The sequence below is a fragment of the Galeopterus variegatus genome, unplaced genomic scaffold (assembly GCF_000696425.1).
Source record: "Galeopterus variegatus unplaced genomic scaffold, G_variegatus-3.0.2 Scaffold31, whole genome shotgun sequence".
In the NCBI taxonomy this organism is placed as follows: domain Eukaryota; kingdom Metazoa; phylum Chordata; class Mammalia; order Dermoptera; family Cynocephalidae; genus Galeopterus; species Galeopterus variegatus.
In genome coordinates, this window is record NW_007726142.1 from 317493 (window position 1) to 329488 (window position 11996).

General features: G+C 39.8%; 1 pseudogene; it reads left to right on the forward strand.

The window, feature by feature from the left end:
• The first annotated feature begins 4770 nt into the window (after positions 1–4770).
• On the forward strand, positions 4771–5581 carry LOC103588427 (annotated as a pseudogene).
• Positions 5582–11996: the final 6415 nt, after the last annotated feature.

An 11996-nucleotide genomic window follows, 5' to 3' on the forward strand; every position in this document is an offset into this window, starting at 1 on the left:
GGGGGTGGGGGGGGCGGGGGGGGGGGGGGGGGGGGAGAGGAGAGAGAGAAATATTAAACGGTGAGGTGCTAGGAAATTCTGCAATAAAAGGGACACTTGGGGGTATTAGGGTGTCTTACTGAAGACGAGCCAGCTGGGGAGAAGGAAGCACAGTAGATAACTTCAGTGTATGAGGGCTGGTGCATGGGGAGGAGTACACGAATGTGCACACACAGAGCATGAGGCAACCAAAAGGCAGAATGTGACAGGAAAGAGCAGGTGCTCAGTTGCAGTTCTCCGGCATGTGCCTCAAATTAGCGACCTGCCATTCAGGGATATGTACGTAAAGGAAGAAGCTGAGTGGCCGATTATATCCCAGCCCTGCCATTCTATGAGCTGTTTTCTTTTTATATTTTCTTTTTCTTTTTTTTTTTTTTTTCCTTTTTGTCTTTTTTCGTGACCGGCAACAGATCGCAACCCTCAGTGTCGTGCCCGTACCGGACCGGGACCGGCAATGGGATCGCAACCCTCGGTGTTGCTCCCACACCTCGTTCAGCCAGTGAGCGGCCGGTCTGTATGTGGGATCCGAACCCTCGGCGGGAGCACCGCTGCGCTCCCAAGCGGCGCACTGTAGCAGTGCGCCACCGGGCCGGCCCTATATTTTCTTTTTCATACAAAGTTCTGCTCTGTGGTGCTAGTACCCTAGGTTGTTTTTCCCTCTCTCTTCCCTCTCCTTACTTGATTGCCAAAGTTTGCCTTTGGAAGCACTGTTTTTATTTTACCACCATTATGCTAAAAAAGTTTCAGAGATTTTTCTTTATCTATAGCAGGTTTGACAGACATTTTCTTAAAGGGCCAGATAGTACAGGCTTTAGGCTTGTGGGCTGCATGGGCTCCGTCAGTATTACTCAGCTCTAATGCCATAACACACAGCAGCTTACAATTCATAAATGAATGGGGTGCCTGGGTTCCAATAAAAATTGAGTTACAGAAACAGGAAGCCAACCCAGAGGCTATACTTGGCAGACCCCTAGCCTACAAAATAGAAACCCAAATGACATAGTTTCTTATAAAGGCATTGTCACTGGTATACAATTTACCTTTTCTCCATTGTCATTATACTCCATTATGAAACAATACACAATCACTGATGAAAATGTTCTTTCAATGGTTTGATGCAATCTATCCCAAATTCAGGGTCAGAAAATGTTTATTGCTACATAGGATACACTGGTGTCCACTATTTTTTTTCACAATTGTATGACTACACTATGATACAGTGACAGCAAAATGAAAATGTCCTATCATTCATATATTGTAGCATTACTAATATCCCCAAAGAAAAAAGGCATTTCATACATAAACATCATATTCCTGGTGAGAAATATACTTGTTCTGAATACATTGAATCCACATCAAGAATAATAATTAGTGTCTCCTTTAGGAGTGTGTGTGTATGTGTGTCTTTGTAAGCATATTTGTGGTTAGGAAACATTATGGCTCATTAGAAAAAATGAGGATCTTGTAAGTATAGACTCCCAAATTAGAATCATAGGTCTATCACTCCAATCATTTGTGAACTTGGACAAGTTATTAAAAATCATTAAACTTTAGCTTTATCCTTTATGAAATGGTGTTTTTGGAAAGGTTATATTACCCTCCCCCCTTATCCACAGTTTTATCATCCTCAACTGGCCTCCTTTAGGTCTGTTCTGACATCATTTTGCCTTTGGACACCGTATTAGTTTCTTATTGCTGCTGTCACAAATTGCCACAAACTTAATGTCTTAAAACAACACAAAATTGTCATTTTATAGTTTTGGAGGTCAGAAGTCCAAAATGGGTTTTATTGAGCTAAAATCAAGGTGTTCGCAGTGCTGCCTTGTGCTCCTTTCTGGAAGCTCTAGGGGACAGTCTGCCCTCTTGTCTTTTCCTCTTTTTAGAAGCTGCTAGCATTCCTTAGCTCATTGCCCCATTTATCTTCAGTTAGTGGGATCTGGTTAAGACCTTTACATGCTGCTATCTCTTTGGTTCTCTCTCTTCTGCCTCTCTCTTGCATTTATAAAGATTCCTGTGATTATATTGATCAAGCCCATTACTTGGATAATCCAGAATAATCTTCCCATTGCAAGGTCAGTTGATTAATCTCCTTAATTTCATCTGTAATCTTAATTCTCCTTTGCCAAGCATGCTAACTATTCACAGGTTCCAGTGATTGGGATGTGGACATCTTTGGGGGGCCATTTTTCTGTCTGTCGTCAATACCTTGATTCAAGCAATACTTAATGAAATAAAATGTTTAGCTTACATTTGCGATCTGATAGAGGTATGATTTTGCTCTGTAAAACCGAAGTCTTATTACAGAGTTTTCTTGGTCAACCACTTGATATTACTTAGCTCATGTTTAACTCTTCCTAAGGCAGTGCTATGACCTTTATGTGGGCACTCCTCGAAATCATATTTATTTCAGTTCACTTCCTTCTTTCAAACAGATTGTATACTTTTCTGTAGCAAAAGAGCTGTTACTTTGTTGGCTACAGCTGAATTGCTTGATCATGACACCTCAGTGCTGAGCCCTTGGCTTTGCTTTTTTTAATCAGCAAATCAAATCTTTGCATGTATAATGTGACATAGTCTTAAAAGAAATTTTATAAACTAATTTCTTTTAGTCCCCATATCCTGTGTTATTTTTTCTGGAATGCTAGAAAATTATAATAATTGTAATTGGTCCTAAGGATACTTTCCCCAAGAGTGACACTTTAGAGCAAACAAAAAATTTTATTGGACCTAAGAAAAACATAAAATCTTAAATAATGTACACTTCCTAAGAGATATAAAAACAGCTAAGCTGGAAGTGAGTCTGGATTTTGTAGTTTCATTATTTGACAGTCAAAAGATAAGCTGCAGAACACTATGGGCGCTTTGAAGATGCTCCTGCTTTGCTTTCTTAAAAATAAGTCATTTGGGTTTACTTGTCCCATCGTTGTGCTGACCTAATGCCCATCACACTTGACTGAAAATTGAGCAGCATTTATAGGGCAAAGGAGGAGGACAGAAATCAATATCTGTCTTCAATGTAAATCATCAAAGAGATTTCAGACAAATGATAAGAAAGGAGAAGGTGAAGGACTTTGTTATTTTTAATAAGATCTGTTTTAAATAAGTGGTGATTTGTGTTGCAACATGAAAACCTAACTTTTAATCCTTTTTGAAGACATCAGATGTCAGCATTACATCTGGGGAAATGCTGTTGATTTTTCAACTGCTGAATAATTTGGAACTGGACAAAAATTTTGGCTTAATACTATTATACTTTTAAAGTATTTCTCAATATTTATTTTGAATTATGTAGCAGATAGAAAACATGAATTTCCCAAGGAATTCCATAAGTGGGTTTTATGAAGCAAATATAATGAAATAATATGCATAATTTTATAGTGTTGTTTCTCAAACATACTATTTACATTTTTTAAATTAGTTTCACTTCAGAGGCCTCATGAAGGTAACATAAGTACTATACAGATGCCAAACTTTAAACACCATAAAAGGACCTTAAAGGTACAGAAAAAGGTCAGCTGACAGTAGGGATTTTTTCTCTGGATTCTTAAAGTACTAGAATTCTCTCTCAAAGATGAGATCTCACCTTTGAATTCCTGTCCCATCTGTGACCCATGGAAGTACTAACAGAAATAAGAGAGTTCCTATTTTTAAAAGTTCAGAGTCCAGTGGGGGAAGAAAAATTGAAAATAAATAATTACATAACAATTTTACCAATAACATAATGGAAAGAGAAGCACAGAGATGAAATGACTCCGAGGAGCAAATGGTAATATTTAGGTCTACACAACTCAAATTAGTTAAAAACACAATAAAAATTACTGTGGGGATTCTTTCCTCCTGCTTCTCAAAAATAGCTGTACTGGTAATTTAGACTAGACCAGCAGCACATGGTCTCAAGATATGATAGTGAGAATTTTCTAAATCTGTGTTTTAATTTGATCAGGTGAATTCCAACTGATCACATTGAGTGCTGTATCTGCATAAAGATAGGTTCCAAAAATTTTTTCACACTATGATATGGTCAAAAATCTTGACAATACAATAGACAATATCTTTTTTAAAATTGTCATTAAATATAATTTTGCATAGGTAAACTGTTCATTGGACTATAAATTAGCATGAGCCTGAGGCTCAAAACCAAAGGAGACCATCAAGTAAAACAAACAATTAATAATATTTAGGCCTCTTTCTGCTGGACTCTAGGGAAAGGGTGTGTATTAATCCATTTCTGTTGCTTATAAGTACCTGAAACTGGGTGATATAGAGAAAAAATAAATTATTGCTTACAGTTTCAGAAGTTGGAAAGTCCAAAGTCCAGGGAACCCATCTGGTGAAGGTCTTCTTTGGTGGTGACTTTATAGCAATGTGGGGGTCTCACATGGCAGAAAATGGCAGAGCAGAGAGAAAGAGAGGCTCTCATGTGCTCTCCTTTTAAAGCCCTCAGAACCACACTCCAGATCACCATTATTAATCCATTCGCTATGGCATGGTCCTTTCAATTACCATAGTAAGACTTACCAGTGATGCTCATCTTTCTGAGCTATCTGGTGCTGTCCTCATTGCTGTGGTGACACACATCTGCAGCCTTTGTGACTGAACAGACGACACTCTGTGGCACACTCAAGGGCCACCACAACTGAGTAACCTGGATCACTACCATGCTGCTGCTCCTGGATGTGATACTGTCCACCTCTTGATAAAAGACCATCATCATGTGGAAGCTGACCAGATATGAGACCAACAATGGCATCCCACAGCATGCTCTGTGGAGTCACTCCTACTTTGTTAGTGACATGGTCATCTCCTCAGATGGCCAATTTTCTCTCTCAGGCTCCTGAGATGGAACCAGGCACCTCTGAGATCTCACAATTGGCACCACCGTGAGATGATTTGTAGGCCATACCAAGGTTGTGCTAAGTGTGGCCTTCTCTTCTAACAACCAGTAGATTGTCTCTGGATCCCAAGATAAAACTGTCAAGCTATGGAATACTTGGGGTGTATGTAAGTACACCGTCCAAGATGAGAGCCACTCAGAGTGGGTGTCTTGTGTCCACTTCTCACCCAACAGCAGCAACCCTATTACTGTCTTCTGTGGCTGGGACAAGCTGCATAAGGTATGGAATCTGGCTAATTGCCAGCTGAAGACCAATCACATTGGCCACACAGGCTATCTGAATATGGTGACTGTCTCTCCAGATGGATCCCTCTGTGCCTCTGGAGGCAAGGATGGCCAGGCTGTGCTCTGGGATCTCAAGAAGGCAAACACCTCTACACACTAGATTTTGGGGACGTCATCAACACCCTGTGCTTCAGCCCCAACCACTACTGGCTCTGTGCCGCCACAGGCCCCAATATCAAGATCTGGGATTTGGAGGGCAAGATCATTCTAGATGAACTGAAGCAAGAAGTTATCAGTATCAGTAGCAAGGCAGAGCCACCCCAGTGTACCTCTCTGGCCTGGTCGGCTGATGGCCAAACTCTCTTTGCTGGCTACATGGACAACCTGGTGCAAGTATGACAAGTGACCATTGGCACCTGCTAGAAATTTATGGAAGAACTTTAGAAATTAAAAAGCTGGCTTTCTAAAAAAAACAAAACAAAACAAAAAAAACTTCCCACCCTCAACAGTTACAGTGAGTAATGAGATTGGAGGTACACAATTCAATCCATTGCATGGTGGGGTTTTTTTATTTGTTTGTTTTATTCTCTGTGGTATCATAATATGGGGCTTAAAGGAGGAAGGGACTGGTTGTTAAGGGTAATACAAAAGTTAAAAATGACAAATTTGAAAAGTCAGGTTATTTTTTTCTTTGTACTTTAGCCTCTAACATTGGAGGAGAGTGTGGGCTTGAGCATGGTTTTGGGAGAATACTAAGCACGCCTTAAACCACTTTTAATTTTGTTTCAGAGCCATCATGTGCAGATATGCAGGCTGTGTACTGCACAACTCTGGAGGCACCATTCACATTGTAGGATTCACTTCAAAGGATACTTAGCAAGAAGGTTTCACCTTCCAGTATGTCACTGCATTTCAACAGTTGGAAATAGCATCTCGTGGAAGGAATGCCTATCCCTATTTTGCACATAGGCCCCCAGGTTACTCTTCAAAGAAATCTCGTAGTATTTAATTAAATGCTAGGGGAAAATTTCCCTTTTATTATTTTTGCTTTGATGTCAAATAGATAGAAACTTGAAAAATAGATTGGAAAAATAAAGTGGACATTCAGCCTTGACAAGCACATCTATCAGAAAAGAGTTTGTCTTAGCACCAAGGAAAATTTGGAAATTGAAACCTCTCCAACCTTTAATGTGGCAATCACAGAAGAACTATCAAGAGAAAAACATTTTTAAAAGGGAAGAAATAAAGAGGAGTTAAAATATATGTATGGGACAAAAATGTTGAATAAATTTTCTGAGAAAGGATAATTCAGGGTTTTCTTAAGTTCTATAAAATATTGCTGAAAAATGCTCAAAACTTTTAAAAAATAGGGTAAGTTTAGGTTTAAATAAATAATACTATTGTGTATATACAAAATGTATATGTAAAGCACTGTATAATGTATTCATCTCATCAATTTACAATAATATACATTATATGCTGTATTTTACACTTTTGTAAAATTCTGCAAAAAATAATCTTTATAAACTCATTATTTCTGATGTGGTTATGCTTTATGACAGCTTTTTCCTTCTAATATCCATCTAATTACATGCTATGGAAAGAAGGATGTGTGGAATTTCTCTTTGGTAAGCACTGTTTTCATGATATTCTACATATAAGTGGGTTAAGGAAGTGTCTTACCTGTCTCCCCTCCTGCCCCCATTATATTGGCCACAATTGTTTATTTATTTATTTATTTTTAAAGAATTAAACCTAAGAAAATGTAGGAAATATAATTAGGAAGAAGAAAATTGACTTAAAAGATGGAAAGAAACATGTACTTTATTTTAATCATTTTGGATTCTTAGCCATCTTTGCCTTTAGAAGCTGGTTTAAGGAACTTTCACTTAATTAAGTGACACTACTGACTGAATTAGTGACAAGATCCCTAGCACCTGTTCCCGGTATTCTCCAGGGAGCCAGCTGAAGGGAGAGGTCGGGTTGAGAAAGTCTCAGTAGTGCAACTGAATCCAGGCGGTAGTGTAGAGGCTAATTTCTTTTGTAAGACCTTCATTAGTCATCTATTAAATGCCAGTTACTGAGTTGGACACATTGCTTTAGCAAGAGGTGAAAATACCTTCCTTTAAGTGAATCTGCTCAAATGTACATGACTTAAGGTTCCCTTTGACAGAAAACACATTTAAGATTTCAGATACTTCAGTCATGTCAAGTAGCAACAACAAAAATGTAAAGGCCAGTGTATTTTGGTCTCAGAAAGTTCCACTGTGCAAAAATTAATGAAGAGAAATTCTTTGTTGCTTAACACTTATTTCCAGAGTATTAATATCTCAGAGTCCAAACTATGATACTGCTTCCCTTTTTTATCTCCTATAATTAATTCCATGGAGGGTAAGGATACATTCTGTCCTTTCACATGCCTCTCATTCTTTTGTAGCCAAAGGACTGATTTTCACTCAGAACTGAACTGAAAATAACTAAATTTTTAATAACTAAAATTTAGCAGAACTGAAAATAACTAAAGATCCAAAACATCTCAATTGCTTTCTGTAAGTAAAAATAATACACACACACATACACACACACACACACACACACACACACACACACACACACACACTATACATCTCAATTCCAAGGGCGAAACCATGAGAAATGGTTTATGTCTTATGGTTCTTCCACAGTAAGAGCTCATTGCATTTGTTCCCACTATCCATGGCATTTTCTTTCAAAGCAGTGTTTACCAGCATAGAGAAGCTGTGAAAAAGAAAGAATTAAGAGTAAACTTTTGAGTCAATATAAGTTTAGCTGTTTAAAGACTATTTACCTTTATTATACATAGTGGGTATTTTTCCCCCACAACTGTTAAATTGTCCAAGTTTAACTCTTTCTATTTATGATTCTGTGGGGGGGAAGAGAATGTGAAAAAGGTAATAAAATAGCAGGAAACATAAACCTTAATAGGATAAGATAATTCACAGCAATTTTAGATATTGGTGGAAATAACTTGTACCCAAGTACTTATTTTGAGATTATAATATTCAAATATTTTTAACCGGAATGTTAATTTAATTTTGCCACTCAAATACTATAACAAATTATTCCATACCAAAATAACTAGTGTCTACAGAAAATTAGTGCAATTTAGTTTGCATTGTGCTGCTTATAAACGGTAATAATTATATAAAAGAGACCTTTCCCTTTCCTCACATAAAATAAGAGACAAAGTCATGAGCTGAAAACAGAGCTTTAAGGGCAGGAGTTTCTGTGAAAGTCAATTTCTCCAGAGGGCCTGTATGTTACCAATCTGCAGCCTGATCACTGTGGCAGAAGAAGGAGCAGCACTAAACTAGAAATGCCGAACATATTTCCAAGATACGCTCCCAGGACTTCCACTGATTAAAAAAAAATCACCGAACACCCAAGGAAAAATACATATTAAGGAGATTGTCTTAGTCCTTTTTTTTTTTTTTTTTTGCTATAAAAGAAACTTGGTAATTTATAAAAGGAAAAAATCTATTTCTGAAGCCTGGGGAGTCCAAGACTAGGCAGCTTTTGCTGAGGGCCTTGTGCTGCATCAAAACATGGTAGGAGACATGACAGGGCAAGAGGGGTACAAGAGAGCGCCAAACTGGCTTTTGTAACAGACTCACTATCGTGTACCTAATGCATTCCCATGATACCCCATTAATTTATTAATTTATTAATCCATTAGTTCACAAATAGATTGATCCATTTATGAGATCAGAGCCCTCTTGATCAAATAACCTCTTAAAGGCCTCACCTCTTAATATTATTACATTGAGGATTAAGTTTCAGCATGAGCCAGAAGAGGCTCAGCAGGGGGGCACCAAGCTGAGGTGGACAGGGTAGGGATGACCCCAAGGTACAGTGCTGCAGAGGCTACTCAGTAGGCAGGGTGCCCTGCAGTCCAGCTTAGTCCCACCGTGGCACAGGTGCACTGAGCGACCAACCACTGGAGGGACCCAGGTAGCCTGCTGGAGTGAGAGCCAGTTCAGAGAGCCAGGCTCGGTGACCACCAGTCTCTGGAGCAGCGACCTCCTCCTGCCAGTGTCCGACCCAGACAGGTGGGGAAACTGCCCCCAGGGCTGCCTGAGGACACCCCAGCCAGGGCAGCCACACCTGCGCCATCCTGCACTGAGTGGCCGTTGTGGATGGGGCCACCTTGGAGCCACCAGTAGAAAGCAGTGTGTTCTGTGGAGAGCAGCAGTTTACAGTGTATTTTTAAAAGTTGTCTCTTCCGGTCAAGATGGCAGAATAGGTGGTCCCCAGTATCACTCTCTCCCACAAATCAACAAATTTACAACTGTTGAAAAGCAATGGCTTCAAAGGTGGGACCCCTAGAGCTCAGGGGAAACAGAGAAGAGATCTATGGAGTTCATGAAGGCAGGAGAAGCCACGATGAGAGAGAGAAGGGACAACTCCCACCATTTCAAGCCTTGGCCACATCAAGTCTGGAGCTGCTGAGTGTATGGAGCAGGAGCTGGCAAAAGCCCCTGCTGTGCCCTTTGTAAGAAGTTGCTTGGAGGTGGCAGGAGAGAAGAGGGCCTTGGTGGATCCCAGTCCAGCAGGACCACTGACAGTGTTCCTGTGGACCCACATAGGAGCAAGGAGCCACAGACAACTGAAAAGGGAGCCATTCAGAGGCCAGTGAGTCATCACAAGGGACTGGGGCATGGCCCAACCCATGGGAAATGTACGGAGTGTGGGTGGTGGGGAGAAATAGGTCCACCAGGGGAACACTGGGGCACAGCAGGGATGGTTGATCTGCCCCCTAATCAGCACAGGACCACTTGGTGATGACTGATCAGGAAAATAGAACTGCAGGTGTGCAGTTTGCTGAAAAGAGTCAGGCCCAGACCAGAGTTTCCACACAACCCAGGTGCACCAGACCTCACAAGACCTGGAAGTACATACGAGGTCAACAATTAAACCCTGAGCTGCACAAAAAGCCTTCCTCAGGGAATCAGCAGCAAAGCAGCCATTTAGCTCAACCACAGGGCTGAAGTGCTGGTCCCCACAGGAAGTTCCCCCATTTCGTAAGTTAGCAAAGGACAACAAATTAGTTCCAGTGCAGAATTTAAGTGGTGGAAACAGTAAAAGTCCCACAGAACTGAAAGAAAAACCCAAAATAAAATGTTTGAAATTAACCAGTAAATGCCTAACACCACCAAAGAACACCTATAAAACCTAGAAGGACCAGAAGCCCTCTGGACTCCCAAGCCAGGGAAGGGTGAGGGCCGTGACCCCCCCAAGACCACACCCAGTCCAGTGACGACCACCAGGCTGCCACCAAAAGTGCCCTGGGCTCCCAAGCCAGAAATATGGGGAACTGACTGTCTCAGCCATGCCCTCACCCCCACATCCACAACCAGCCCAGTGACAACCACTGAGCCACTGCAGGAAGCACAATGGGCTCCCAAGCTGGGGTGGTGGGTGGCAAAGGACTTCAGCCATGCTCCTCTGATATCTGCATCCAGCCCATCAATGACCAAGCCATTGCTGAAAGCCCCTTGGTCTCCCCTGCTGGAATGAAGGGGGTGCCACGGGCCTCAACCACACCGCCCTCCTTCCTCCTCCTCCTACCCCATTTCCCTCCTTTTTCCCCTCTTCCCCTCCTGCCAACTGCTAGGCAACAACATCTTAGAATCTAAAATAATAATAATACTAATAATTTTAAAAAGTTTCAGCATGAGTTTCAGAGAAGACAAATATTCAAACCACAGCAGAGACTAAGAAAACTGGATAAAATTAAACCCCCACTCCCCAAAGTAAAGATTGAAATTGTCAGGTACAGAATATAAAATAATTACACATGACATGTTGAAAGAAAAGAAAAAGAAATTAATAAAAAAGCAGCAAATAATATTAGCAAAAGTATAAGATAAATTTGGGGAAAAACAGCTAAACAGGATCATTGAGTATGAAATATATTAATTTGAGGAGGAGAGTGACAATGAATGGGTTGAATAGCAGATCAGACACAACTGAAGAGAGAATGAGTCAGTTGGAATGTAAAGCAGAAGTGACCCAGAATACACTACAAAGAAATACTAGATGGAAAAAAGAAGAGATATGAATGAAATTCTAGTGTATATCTAATCAGGGCAACAAAAACAGAGAATAGAAAACATAAAGGTGAGACAAACTTGAAAAGAAAATTTCAAATATTTTTCTAGGGAATTTGTGATAGATAAGAATCAATAGATATTGAAGCAAAAGTAGAATAAATAAAATTAAAGCCGCACTAGACATGATTCAGTAAAACTACAGCATGTTAATGAAAAGAGAAGATTTTTGTACATTCTAGAGAGAAAAGACAGATCAATGTTAAAGGAACAATTAAACAAACAGCAGACTTTTCAAGCATTGCTAGAAGCCACTGGAATAATAGTTTCAGTATGAGAAAATCACTGTCAACTTAGAATTGTGTATTCAACAAAACTTATTTTCAAAAAACAGGATAAAAAGGAAATGTTCATGCAAGCACAAAACTAATGGCTTACCAATAATAACAGACTTAAGGAATTTCTAAAGGATTTTCTTGAGGCAGAAATAAAATGATTTTAGGAAAAAAGATCCGTGATTAAAGATAAAATGATGACTGAAGAAATATGTAAGTCTGTAAATCTAAACATAAAATCATTGCATAAAATAATAATGACAATGGTTTCTAATCTGCAGGGATTTACAACAGCAGAAGACAGGTTAAAAAATACCAGGCAATCATAGCATGTATGTTGAGAGTAAGAGTGACACTGGTAAAGTGTTCTAAGGCACAATTTTGGGGGAAGGTGATTTAATAACTTTAAACTTT